Source organism: Gopherus evgoodei, chromosome 3, assembly GCF_007399415.2.
Source record: "Gopherus evgoodei ecotype Sinaloan lineage chromosome 3, rGopEvg1_v1.p, whole genome shotgun sequence".
NCBI classification, from domain to species: Eukaryota; Metazoa; Chordata; order Testudines; family Testudinidae; genus Gopherus; species Gopherus evgoodei.
This window is the reverse complement of record NC_044324.1, coordinates 15,745,037-15,758,916: the sequence shown is the minus strand read 5'-3', so window position 1 is coordinate 15,758,916 and position 13,880 is coordinate 15,745,037. Positions and strand designations below refer to the sequence as shown.

Below are 13,880 nucleotides of genomic sequence, written 5' to 3'. Positions count from 1 at the left end.
AAATCAATTACCAAAATAATTGAAACTGGAGTGAGTATACTGTATTATTTTGACAAGTAAAATATGCAGAATTTTAAAATACTGCACATAGATTTTTTGCCACAGAATTCCCCCAAGAGTAATATACACCAAAAGCCTCTCTTGTGCTCTGTTTCATTCCATCGATTGTACTTCCAATGCATGGGTGTGTGCCTTCCAGTTCATAACTGGGACATATGAATGAGAAAGTGTGATGGAGGCTAGAGTTGCCATTACTCATACTGTTTTTATTCTGCACTAAAACAGAGGGCTCCAGTCCGCAAAGCACAATACCAAACCTGTATCTTTCACCAATCTGACTGACTTGTGGATGCTCAACACTTCTCAAAATCAGGCCCAGGTCTCGCAAATTGGGCACCCAAGTTTAGAGCACACTTTTGGACATTTTGGCCAAGATAACTTTCTGGAAAATTGATTAATAGATGATGATTTTATTGGCATATGTTTGAGAAGAACACAACTTCCAAATGGCATAAATCAACTGACAGAGCATATAGACAGGCAAATACACAATGAGAAGAGAGTCTGTCCTACAGTATCAGGTCAGAGCAAGCACCTGAGAGGCTTGTCTACACTACTTGCCGGATCCGTGGGAAGTGATCGATCCAGCAGGGGGTCAATTTATCGCATCTCGTACAGATGTAATAAATCGACCGCTGAGTGATCTCCTGTCAACTCTGGTACTCCACCAGAGTGAGGAGCACAAGCCGAGTCAATGGGAGAGTGTCAGCTGTCGACTTACCGCAGTAAAGACACCGCGGTAAGTAGATCTAAGTACATCGACTTCAGCTACGCTATTCACATAGCTGAAATGGTGTATCTTAGATCGACCCCGTGTGGTAGCCCAAACAATACATGCATTGAAATGAACTGCAGGCTACCTGTACTGCTAGCATATCCAAGTCCAAAACCACCAGGAAGGATTCTGGGGACATATGTGAAACAGACAGTTCAGAATAAAAACTCTCTGTACTTTTTATGAAATATAATTGTTCCATGGAAGACCAAAGGGCCACAACTGACTAGCAATGCTGCTTTCTTGACAGTTGTAAGGGGCAGGGAAACAGGGTATTTCACTCAGCTTTAACCAATAAGAGAGAGAGGTCAATTTCACTTTGTGGACTCACTGATCACATCAATACAACTCTGAGAATTGGGATTGCGGGTTATCTACAGTTAGCTGCAAAAGCCAGCAGAGGGAGCACAACACATTCCATGTAGGTGTTGCATAAATACTGGATATTTTAAACTTCCTTCTCAAATAAGTGTTGGATTTACCTCTAAAAATGTTGAAGGGATAGTGAGTAGTTTAAGCCTAATATTTGACTTGCTTTCAAATTGCTGTAATTTTGTGGGGAATGTCCTATGAATTCCAATATCTCAATTTTACAAAATCCATTTGCAATAGACCAGTCAGGCCACTAAACCTCTCTGGCTGATAACAGACTTCAATTAACCAATAGCAATGATTTATCAAAAATGTGATTTCAATTTGCACTTCACAACTGGCACTGTGTCTGCTGTGAAATAAGATCTATCTACCTGCTCAGCCAGCACTCAGCGCTTTTTATGCCTACGCAGATTGGGGATTCATTATCTGCAAGAAGCAGAGCTGTACATGGTGCTGCTTCTACTCATCCTAACAAACCCCAGAACTCAATGGCTTTGCACCTGTTCTCCAGACATCTGACTCATTGGTGTGACAAGCAGCAGCGTGAAGCTGAGCTGCAAAAGCCAAACACAATCATGGCAACCACCACGAAACAGCACTATAAAATCACAACTAAACACTTTGTGCTCTTCAACATTTAGAAAGGCCTTCGTGTGTGCATGCATGTATTTTGCTTTCCCAGTGAAATAAGCAACTGTAAAATATACTCAGAAAGCAAATTACATGCAGCTGGCCTACAATTCATTTACATCACAGTAGCATCCAAAGACTCCAATCAGGATCAGCACCCCATCCTTTAAGGATCTGTCCAAACACATCTACTAGAATTCTTTGAGGGGTCAACAAGCATGTGGACAAGGGTGATCCAGTGGATACAGTATACTTAGATTTTCAGAAAGCCTTTGGCAAGGTCCCTCACCAGGCTCTTAAGCAAAGTAAGCTGTCATAGGATAAGAAGGAATGTCTTCTACCGTATCAGTTACTGGTTAAAAGATAGAAAACAAAGGGTAGGAATAAATGATCAGTTTTCAGAATGGAGAGAGGTAAATAGTGGTGTCGCCCAGGGGTCAGTACTGAGACCAGTACTATTCAACATATTCGTAAATAATCTGGAAAAAAGGGTGAACAATGAGGTGCCAAATTTTGCAGATGATACAAAACCACTCATACTAGTTAAGTCCAAAGCAGACTGCAAAGAGTTACAAAGGGATCTTACAAAACTGGGTGAGGGGGCAACAAAATGGCAGATGAAATTCAAATGTTAATAAATGCAAAGTAATGAACTATCCCAACTATATATATAAAATGGTGGGGTCTAAATTAGTTGTTACCACTCAAGAAAGAGATCATAAGAGCATAAGAACGGCCATACTGGGTCAGACCAAAGGTCCATCTAGCCCAGTATCCTCTCTACCGACAGTGGCCAATGCCAGGTGCCCCAGAGGGAGTGGACCTAACAGGCAATGATCAAGTGACCTTGGAGTCATTGTGGATAGCTCCCTGAAAACATCCACTCAATGTGCAGCAGCAGTCAAAAAAGCAAACAATGTTGGGAATCATTAGGAAAGGGATAGATAATAAGATAGAAAATATCATATTGCCTCCATATAAATCCATGGTATGCCCACATCTTGACTACAGCGTGCAGATCTGGTAGCCCCATCTCAAAAAAAATCTATTGGAATTGGAAAAGGTTCAGAAAAGGGCAACAAAAATGATAAGGGGTATGGAACAACTGCTCTATGAGGAGAAAGTAATAAGACATACTTTTCAGCTTGGAAAAAAGAGATGATTAAGAGGGGAGATGATAGAGGTCTATAAAATCATGGCTGATATGAGGAGGAGTAAATAACATTTACTTTTCTTCACAATACAAGAACTACGGATCACCAAATGAAATTAATAGGCAGCAGGTTTAAAACAAGCAAAAGGAAGTATTTCTTCACACAACGCACAGTCAGCCTGTGGAACTCTTTGCCAGAGGATGTTGTGAAGGCCAAGACTATAACAAGGTCCACCAATGGCTATTACCGAGCCATTGGATAGGTCCACCAATGGCTATTACCCAGCATGGGCAGGGATGGTGTCCCTAGCCTCTGTTTGCTAGAAGCTGGGAATGGGCGACAGGGGAAGGATCACTTGATGATAATCTGTTCCGTTCATTCCCTCTGAAGCACCTGGCATTGGCCACTGTCAGAAGACAGGATACTGGGCTAGATGGACCTTTGGTCTGACCCAATATGGTCTTTCCTATGTTCTTATTGGAAAAAAGCCAGTCCCTGCCCCAAACAGGTTACAATCTAAACAGGCATAGGAAGGATCAAAGTTGAGGGACCGACAGATTGATAAAAAACAAACTATCACATTGATAATTAGCACTTGTTTGTTAGTTACATGTTTTGTTTGTTAACTGGTGGCAGCAGTAGGGAAAGGCATGAGCACACTGAGTTACTAAGAGTAAGAGACTGCAGAAAGATCGTGGTGGGCACCAAGAGCAAGCAGACAGGGCTCAAACAGTATAACGATATCCATGGTATAAGAATCTACACAGAATAGAATGAGACTGGCAGCAGTGAGCATCTGGGAAAGGGACAAACAGCCAATTAGCAAAGAGTAAAAGGCTCAAACTTGTGAAATGCAGAGTCCAATGATATCACTGGTTCCAAGCCTGAAAGGGTCAGGTCGGGGTGGGAGGCAGCATGGTCCCTGAACTACATTTCCACCCACCCTGCTGCTGCCCCTCGAGCTTGCCAAGCAAAGGCCTCCTTGCCCAAGATACAATTCTCTGTCTTCACTGTCCTGGAGAGCCATACTTAAAAGAATCCAAGCAACAGCAAACACCCTCCTTCCCCACCCCATTTCAGTAGCTCAAAAACTCCCATTCCATTTTATTTTTTGTTGTGAGAATGAGCCCTGTGGGTCACGACAACTGAACAGATCATTCTGTTTTCTTTAGCTTGTGCACTTGGTTCTTTCACTCTACCTCTATGACACAAACTCCCACATGCAAAACATCAAATTGTTAACATTCTCCCTCTCCCAAAGTTAGGCTGTTTCAGAGAATCATTTTGAACATCTCTTTTGCAATGAGATATTGAGAAGTTCAAATCAAGGACTATCTCGCACAATAGTTCAGCTGCCAGAAGAATTTGGCTGCTCTCTGCTGAACTCAAGGCAGTCAATTACCCCAGTTCCAGGCTCTCTAACACTGAGCTGAACTGATGTAAACTCTAGCTGCTGGCGTGAAGAACGGAAGAGGAGAGAAACAGCAGAGCCTTAACTGACTACTGATAAAAGCTGCATGCAGTGATGGGACTGTCAAACTCTGTATCAGTGTTAAAAAAAGAGGGGCACTCTAAATTTCCTCCTCCAGCAGATTTAATACCAAGATAAATTAACCACTACTCCCACTCACAAATACTTTCTAAATACAACATCCCACATTTTTGTGCCTTTGCGTATCACAATAGTTAAGAATACCCAACAGGGAAAATAGCCTATGATTATTCATTATTGGGTAAACAGTGACAGTGTATAGAAACCACGGCCCCTGCGCTGAGCACCTGACAGTCTTAAAGAGACTTGCAACACAAATCCACAAACCAATCAAAATATATTGGTGATGATTCTGTCTCAGGCCCCAGTCCTGTAAATGCTTACACAAACACCCTTTTCCATATGTGCGTACAGGTTTGCAAGATCAGGTCCTTAAAATAGATTTATTTTTTTTTAAATGGGAGAGCAACAGCAATGCAGGATAGCAAGTTATTTAGATCTCTTTATAGAGAGAGAGAGAGACACACACGCAGTTTCTAGATTTACCCAAAAAGGAAATTTTAGAGCAGAGATACTTACTGAGATATGTAAGTACATACTGTACCAGACAGTGTTTAAAAGAATCAGAGAGCACTAATCAGGCCTTTGAATTTTATCATACACAAAAACAAGACACTTGTTGTTGTTTCTAATCATAATTTTAGAGAAACAAGCATTCTGGACGGTATGGTTTTGCTCCTCAGCTGTTTGGCCTGGTCTCGGTGTTCCATGATGACATACCTTGGCTAGCAGTTCCCCCAATAGTACCGATTTCCCCAACCAAGACCTTGAGGAAGTAGCCAGTTTCCAACCCCTATTATTCAACTATGCAGGCATCTGAGTTGCCATGGTCGGTTAGGGCCAGAGTAACTAGCCAGCAGCAACACACGAGCACTGCACCACTAAAATTCACGGATTAAGTCAAGACTACTGGTGGTATTATGTTATAATATGAAGTATACAATCTCCTAAATCCCTTGTATAGAGAGAAGGGTTAGGGGGATGGACAAATTCGCCTATGAAGAGAAACTGAAACGACTGGGATTAGGTACTTTAGACAGGAGAGGGATGGCAGGAGAGAGATCACTTGATCATTACCTGTTAGGTTCATTCCCTCTGGGACACCTGGCATTGGCCACTGTCGATAGACAGAATACTGGGCTAGACGGACCTTTGGTCTGACCCAGTACAGCCGTTCTTATGTTCTTATGATAGGATATGCTAAAAAAGCATATAAAATAACAAACGGCCTAGAGAAGATAGATCAGGAGCTTTTGAGCTTCCAGTCTCATAACACAAGAACAAGAGGACATTCAATACCAATAAAAGGAAATACTTTTTCATAACAGGTTATTAGACTGTAAAACTTACTGAAACAGAAAGTAGACGAGAAAGAATTTAGCAACTTTCAGTGAGATGTTGGACAATTAGATGGATAACAAGAATATGACTATCTAAAGTTATAAACGTTATTGCTTACAAAACTCTGGAAGGAATATTAAACCTCATGTTTTAGGTCTTAAACCAATCTCTATTAGAGATCAGGATATAACCTAATGCTGGGGGCAGATTATCCCACATATACCCACTAGAGGTTAACAATGTTTTCCTCTGCAACAGCTGGCACTGGCCTCCGTTAGACAGGATATTGAACTACACAAATCTCAGGTCTGAACTAGTCTGGCAATACCTATGTTCCTATCTTCTTATAGGCACATTTTTTTATTTAAAAATAAATCTATAAAAATACAGGGAGATGCCTATGAGTACCAGTCACAAAAGCTGGATGCACTAGTTGAAGGATCAAAGTCTAGGAACCTGAGAGCCATCCAACAGAAACCAGTGCACTGCATAACTGAGTTCAGCACACAGGGAGATGGGTCTACTTGGAGACATAAAACACAGAAGGCCTGAAATGCATCACAGTCCTGGTCCATCCACCTCCTCAACCCCAGACCCATCGGAACCCTGAGCGCTGGCAGTGCCCCCAACCCTTCCACAGCAGGACTCGCCAACTAGTTCTGATGCAGGAGCCCCATCCCTACTGGGTTCCCCAGGCCCAGTAGTGCCTCTCCTTCCACATACGAAGGTCCTTGGTACTACTACAGCCAGGGCCGGCTTTAGGCCAATTCGCCCAATTCCCAGGGCCCCGCGCCGTATACATTTTTTATTTTTTTAAAACTTACCCCAGGTCCCTGGCTGCGATCTGCTCAGGGGTCTTCCGTGGTCCCACTCCCTTGAGCGGAGCGCAGGCGGGAGCGCGGCAAGCCCTGCTCTCCTGGCTGGAGCCCCGGCCGGAGCGCGGCAAGCCCCGAGGCCCCGCTCTCCCGGCTGGAGCCCAGGCCGGAGCGCTGCAAGCCCCAAGGCCCTGCTCTCCCGGCTGGAGCCCAGGCCGGAGCTCTGCAAGCCCAGAGGCCCCGCTCTCCGGGCTGGAGCCCCGGTCGGAGCGCAGCAAGCCCCACTCTCCCAGCTGGAGCTCTGGCCAGAGCGCGGCAAGCCCCGCGGCCCCGCTCTCCCGGCTGGAGCCTTAGCCGGAGCGCGGCAAGCCCCGTGGCCCCGCTCTCCCGGCTGGAGCCCTGGCTGGAGCGCAGCAAGCCTCGCTCTCCCGGCTGGAGCCCTGGCCGGAGCGCAGCAAGCCCCGCTCTCCCGGCTGGAGCCCCGGCCAGAGCGCGGCAAGCCCCGAGGCGCCGCTCTCCCGGCTGGAGCCCCGGCCAGAGTGCAGCAAGCCCTGCTCTCCCGGCCGGAGCCCCGGCCGGAGCACAGCAAGCCCCGAGGCCCTGCTCTCCTGGCTGGAACCCCGGCCGGAGCGCGGCAAGCCCCGAGGCCCCGCTCTCCTGGCTGGAGCTCCGGCCCTTTAAATAGCCTCCAGAGCCCTGGGGTAGTGAGGGGCTTCAGGGGCTATTTAAAGGGCCAGGGCTCCAGCTGCCTCTGCCACCCCGGTCCTTTAAATAGCCACCAGAGCCCCACCATCCCCATGCATTCCCCAGGGCTCCCGCAGCTATTTAGAAGGTCCGGGGCGGGGTAGAAGCTGGGGAGCCCGGGGCCCTTCAAATAGCCCCCAAAGCCCTGGGATAGCAGGGAGCTTGGGGGCTATTTAAAGGGCTGGGGCTCCAGCTGCCTCTGCTGCACCCCTTGCCCTGCCCACACCAGCCCTGCTCCCCCTGCCTGCAGCCAGGTCTGCACCCCCTGCCTGCAGCCAGTCCCTGTCAAACCCCCTGCCGTGTCTCCAGTCAACCCCTGCCACACACCCCTGTGGCCCTGCCCAAAGCCAGCCAGCCCCACACACACCGCTGCCCGCACCAGCCCTGCAATCCCTGCCCTGTCTCCAGCCAACCCCTGTTGCACCCCCTGCCTGAAGCCAGCCAGTCTCATACTTCTCTGTCTCCAGCCCTGCCAACCTCTGCTGCATCCCCCCGCGGCCCTGCCTGAAGCCAGCCTGCCCCACACACCCCCTATCTCCAATCAGTCCCGCACCCCTTGCCCTGCCTGCAGCCAGACCCTACCTCCAGTCAGCCCCATGTCCACCTGTGCCCTGCAGTTCCCAGGGCAGTAACCCTGCACACCTGCTTCAATGAGGGGGGCAGGGAGCAGCTGGGACCCACACATGTGAAACGGCAGTCATTAATAACCAATCAACAGCATATATGATGCAATATACATAATATATAATTTTATTTATATAGTTATGGAAAGTAAATAATACATGAAAGAAATTAAAGGCTTTTTTTCCCACTTTTTTTTTTTTTAAGTCATCCCTGCCAGGGCCCCGCACTTCCTAAAGCCGGCCCTGACTACACCTCTTACCCATGAGGGCCTGAACCCCTCCCTCCCTCACCGCCACACACATACACATGCCCCCCAGTCAGTGGTTACTGACCCTGATCCACACACACCCCAATACACATCCCCATCCATCAGGGTCCCTAACCCTGATCACCCACCCACCACCACCATGCACCCCCCCATCAGGGTCCATGACCCCCTTCCCCCCCATACACACACACCTTCAAGGTCCCCTACCCCCCCCCAATCCCCTTCAAGGTCCCTGACCCCCACACAAATCCACACTTGCCCTTCCCCTGTAAGGGTCCCTGACCCCAACACATACACCCCCCACACGTGTCCCTCCCCCATCAGAGCCCCTGGCCCTGAACCCCGGTGCACCCCCACTCAGTCCTTGCCCCGCCCCTATCGCCCCCCCAAGTCCCAGCGGGGCCCTGGCGCTGCCCCGCCCTCGAACGACGCCCCCACCCCCAGGACTGTACCACTCGACGGCGGAGGACAACCCACCGCCAAGCTGCCCCCCCATTAACCCCTCAGGCCCCCCCCATCCCCATCCCCATCCCCATCTGCTCCTATCCGAGGCTAATAGGACGGAGTCGCTTTCACCCCATGCCTCCCCCCTCCCCGGTACATGGTACGGTCCTTCCTACCTCCTGCACCTTCTCAGCCCTCCTGAGGGAGGCGCCGCCCCGGCCTTCACCCCGCCGCCGTGCTCGGGCGGGGCAAGGAGGGGGGGAGCCGCAGCTGCTGCCGCCTTCTTCTCCTCCGTCCGTTCGATCCTGCTCCCCCCCTCCCGTCCAGGCACAGTTGGTTTGTTCCAAGAAGCCGGCCGGTGTCCTCCCCCTCCCCTAAACCGCAGGATCACGCACGTCTTCGGCCATTTCCGATCGAGGAGCGGAAATTACCGAAGCCTGGACGGAAATTCACGACACTGGCCCAAGCCGTACGGAAGTAGCCGAAGCTTTGACGGAAAATACCGAAGGAGTAGCAGCAGGTGACGCCCGTCTATTCCGGAAACTGACGAAAATTGTCGAACTTCTGAAACGCTCCTCAGCCCCTTGTGGAAGGGGAGGGATGGGAAGAGGAGCAACAGCCGCTGCCCCACTTCTTGCGCAGGCGCAGTGGGTGGCGGCTCCCTTCCCACCCAACTCAAAGCCAGTTGCTGCCCCACTCCTCCCCGCCCCCAGCGATCCTAACCCCTCGTGACCCTGTCCCCTCCTACCCCAGTGCCCCACCCCCCTCATCACCAGCCCTGCTCTAATTGCCCACCCCAGCGCTCACCCTTGGGGTCCTCAGGACCCAGGCTGGGGCGCTTTGTACCCTTCCCGGCCCTGATCAACCGCCCCTGCATTTTCTATTGGGCCCCAGCCCAGTTCATAGAAGATGACTGGACTAAAGGCCCCAGAAAAGTTACTTTTCCCAGGGCTCTGTAAACAAGAGCTTCCCACCCAATAGCAGGGAATGACCCCACACATCCAGGTTCCTCAGTGGGTTGCATTAGTATTCCCTAATTATGTCCATGCTATTATTCGCCAACTGCCATCTTGACTTTTGCTGGGGATTGAACCAAGGACCTCCAGAGCTAAAAATCACAAACTGATACAGTCTGAGCTGGAGAGCCAGGCTCTGTAACAGGGTTATAAGCAGATTTACTCTGTGGATCTGGCACAGACCAGGCCGCTTAACACACACTGACTGGTGGGTTATGGTCAGACAGACAACCTCCCCTCCACCCCCCAATCTTACCCTTCAAACATTGACCTAAAGCACCAATGTCATAATTACTGCATAGCCAGGTTGCCAAATTTCTACACAAAACTGAACACCCTTGCCCCACCCCTCCTCCAAGGCCCCACCCATACCCCACTTATGAGGCCATGCCCATGCTCCCCTCTTCCCCAAGGCCCTGCCCCCGCTCACTCCATCCCCCCTCCCTCTGTTGCTTGCTCTCCCCACCCTCACTCCATCCCTCATTTTCACCAGGCTGGTTCAGGAGGCTGTGGTGTGGGAGGGGGTGAGGGCTTTGGCTGGGGATGTGGGTTCTGGGGTGGAGCTAGGGATGAAGGGTTTGGGGTGCAGGAGGGGGCTCCAGGCTGGGGGGTGCAGCCAAGGGGTTTGGAGTATGGGAGGGGGCTCCGGGCTGAGGAAGGGGGTTGGGGTGTGGGAGGAGGTATGGGCTCTGGGTTGGGGGTGCAGGTTCAGGGGTTGGGCTAGAAATTTGGGGTTCAGGATGTGGGAGGGGGCTCAAGGCTGGGGCAAGGTGTTGAGGAGCAGAGGCAGTGTGAGGTCTCTGGCTGGAGGTGGAACTGAGGATGAGGAGTTTGGGGTGCGGGAGGGTGCTCCGGGCTGGGACTGGGGGGTTCAGAGGGCAGGAGGGGGATCAGGGCTGGGGCAGGAGGTTGGGGCACAGGGGGGGTGAGGGCTCCGGCAGGGGGTGCAGACTCTGGGGTGGGAAACCTTTTTTCTGTCACCAGCCATGGACCTGCAGAAAAAAAAATCAATCACGGGCCACTCACTCACAATGGGTCAAGCTGGTGAAAGAGTAGTTCCTAACCAACAAGGATCCATTCTGAGATTTCTAACCCAAGTAATTCAGTCACCGTGCACTTCTGTAACACTTTAAAAAATGATGGTCGTGTGCCATCACTGGTCTACACTATGAATGGCATTCCAGACTTCTGGGAAGGTAACCCTATTCTGCAGTATCCCATGAAGGATGATCTTGTCGCATCATGAAAAACACTGCAACAGCCTTGAACTGTCTGCAACCCTACCTGCAAGATCTAAAGCACACCAGTCAGTCAACTCATCTTCACTAAAAACTAGGTTGTGTCAAGCTTCAACCAGAAGGAGTAATGTTAACATGATGCTAAACATACCTTCGCAGACATTGTAAATAAGGACCAGTCATGTTTAACAACAGCAGGGTGTTTAAATCAGGATAATCGTGCAAATTTTAGGAAATGTGGCAATCCTTTAGGGGACCAGAACAGAGCACAGGAGTTGGGGATTAAGAGACAGAATGTTGGGGGAAAAAAGACTAAAAATTGAATCTACCTTTTAAGCAAGAAGGGTTTGTAAAGTAGATTATGTCAGTCTGTACAGAGATTCAGTACTTTGTTTTTTACTGGCCTCATGCATTTAAATACTAATTGCATATTATATAATATAGCTTTGATGTCTCTTGAAAGGCTCACACCCATTGGAATCAAATCTCTCACCCCAGAATACATACACTGACAGATTTGGTCAGATAAGGGATGCTTGAGCATATAGTACAGGATTAGGGTTTTACCTCTTCCAGAGGTGTAGGCTGACAACTGCAGTTAATAAATTTCTAACCATAACACAGTGGAAATCCTAGAGTCTTCACAACATGACACAGAAATTATTAATTGAAAATGTATAATCTGAAGAGGGCAGGCCCAATCTTCCACTGCCTTGCACTTTTATAGTCATTTACATGTGTGCAAAATGGTGGTAAAATGCAACCAAATCAAATTCTCCATTCATGCCAGCGGTACTGTTTTACACTCACTTTCCACCGGTGTAAACAACTACACCAGGTGGAAGTCTCTCTATTGGTTATGTGGGTGAAGTTCATTCTTACAAATGGGGAGCATGCTGCACAGAGGAAGGGACAGAAGATGTATTGCAGGTTTAAAATTTCTTGGAAATTGTGCATCACCATGTTTTCCAGAAAGAAGACAACAGACGATGACAGCATTACATGTTACCTCCTAGGCAAGATGTCACCCGGGCTAATGAACACACCCACGCATCCTCTCTTGGGCACATACACACCCCTTTGTCTGTGCTCACTCTTTTCCACCACCTTTACCCTATTCATAACCATATCCACCACAGCATTTCTAATTTCCTGACTGTTTTTTTAAAAAAGGGTTGTTCAGTGACTGTACAGCATGTAAAGTTTTGAGTACACTTTGCAAAACTTGTATGCAGTATTTGAAACTTTTTCAAATAGTTAAAGAATACAAGAGGTTCAAAGTAAGCTTCCAAAAGAGGATTACACTTTTGTAGGAATGTACGTTTTTATCAAGTATAAGTGATACATGCTTCAAAGCAGAGGCCACCCACTGGCTGGAGGAAGAAGAAATTTCCCCTCTAATCTGTTTAGTTCATAACTGTCCAAAACCAAGGATTATAGCATAGTCCTCTGAATGATCTGGTACAGCAATTCTTCCATAGTTACCATGCTTTTGGAATTCCCCTCTTCCCACTCGGTGAAGCTAGACATCTTCAAAGTGCCTAACGAAAACAATTAATCCATCCCCTGGACATCTCTGTGAGGTGGACAGATGCTACTAGCATTTTACAAAAGGAGAAACTGAGGCAGAGAAGTTACAGACTAACATGGCTACAACTCTGAATCAGCAAAAACAACGAAGAGTCCTTGTGGCACCTTAAAGACTAACAAATTTATCTGGGCATAAGCTTTCGTGGGCAGAGAGATTTCTCAAGCCCACAGAGGGAAGATGTGATAGAGCTTGGATCAGAAGGTCGGAGTTTATTATTTGTATTGCCGCAACAGCTAGGGGCCCCAGTCACGGGATAGGTCCACATTGTGCTAGGTGTTGTACAGACAAAACAAAAAACGATCCCTACCCCAATGATTTTACAATCTGGCTCCCAATGCTATGCTCAGTCTATGCTTCTCTCTCATGAAATTTCCAAACTGATACATTCCTTTCTGGACTTAGCAGAGAAGGAAAAAGAAATAGAGAACTGATCTCCCAAACCCCCACAAAAACAGTGAGCTTTCAGGAAAAGCAGGCAGCTTGGCAAATCTCTCCATTCCTTCATTGAGTTCTGCCAAGATTATGATGTACATTTCAGTTAGGGAAGAGCAGCTCTGATTTAGTTCTCTTACCATTCTTATCCCTATTAAGGCATCAGTACTTCCAATCCATCCGGATGGAGCTCTCTCTGCTCTGACCTGCACAGCATAGAGCTGCTGCTCGTCTGCCTCATGCATAGGGAGAGGACATCAGCAACATTCCAAGTACACCTCTAATAAAGATAGTGGCATGGTGAAAGTATCCCCAGCTCGCACTCCATTCCACTTTCAAAGCTATTGGTCCTTTACCCAGCAGTATTCACAAGATTTTCACGTCAGAACTGTATCCAACTGGGTGAAGGGTTCCATCAGTGATTTAAAAAAAGGGTGTTAAAATTTAGTGCAGGGGTCATGTTAGCACCTTTTCTAGCCTAAAACAAATCTTTTGGTCTTGCTAATTGCATTTCTGTTCGTTTGTCTGTTTTAAATCTAAAAGTGACCTTTGTGCTGGGAACCTTTCTTGTCAGCCTGGAAGTGGACCTGGGATTGAGAGTTGCAGTTTCTGATGGGATGAACCCTATCTCGTTTGTATCCCCCTTCTCTGTTCTTGTATTCCAACTCTGTCCATTTTACCTCTCTGCCTTTCCCATGGCCAGACCTCCCCCATCTCATTTACTGCCAGTCTTCTAAGCATTTCTCACATCTAATGTACTGGTATTTCCTCCCCACTAGAAAGCACATCAGGTTACTCTGAGTGGCTATTTAGAAGATTTG

General features: G+C 48.2%; 1 protein-coding gene across 4 annotated transcripts in view; it reads right to left on the bottom strand.

The window, feature by feature from the left end:
- Positions 1–13,880, bottom strand: part of EXTL3 (exostosin like glycosyltransferase 3) — a 242,982-nt gene that overhangs the window by 196,433 nt on the left and 32,669 nt on the right. For 2 of the 4 annotated variants that reach the window (XM_030555171.1, XM_030555175.1), the window contains exon 1: positions 8,959–9,202. The exons of the other annotated variants lie outside the window; for them this stretch is intronic. The gene's annotated coding sequence lies outside the window, so the exon portion shown is untranslated. Of the gene's footprint in view, positions 1–8,958; positions 9,203–13,880 lie in introns of those variants that run through there. 4 annotated transcript variants of the gene reach the window in all.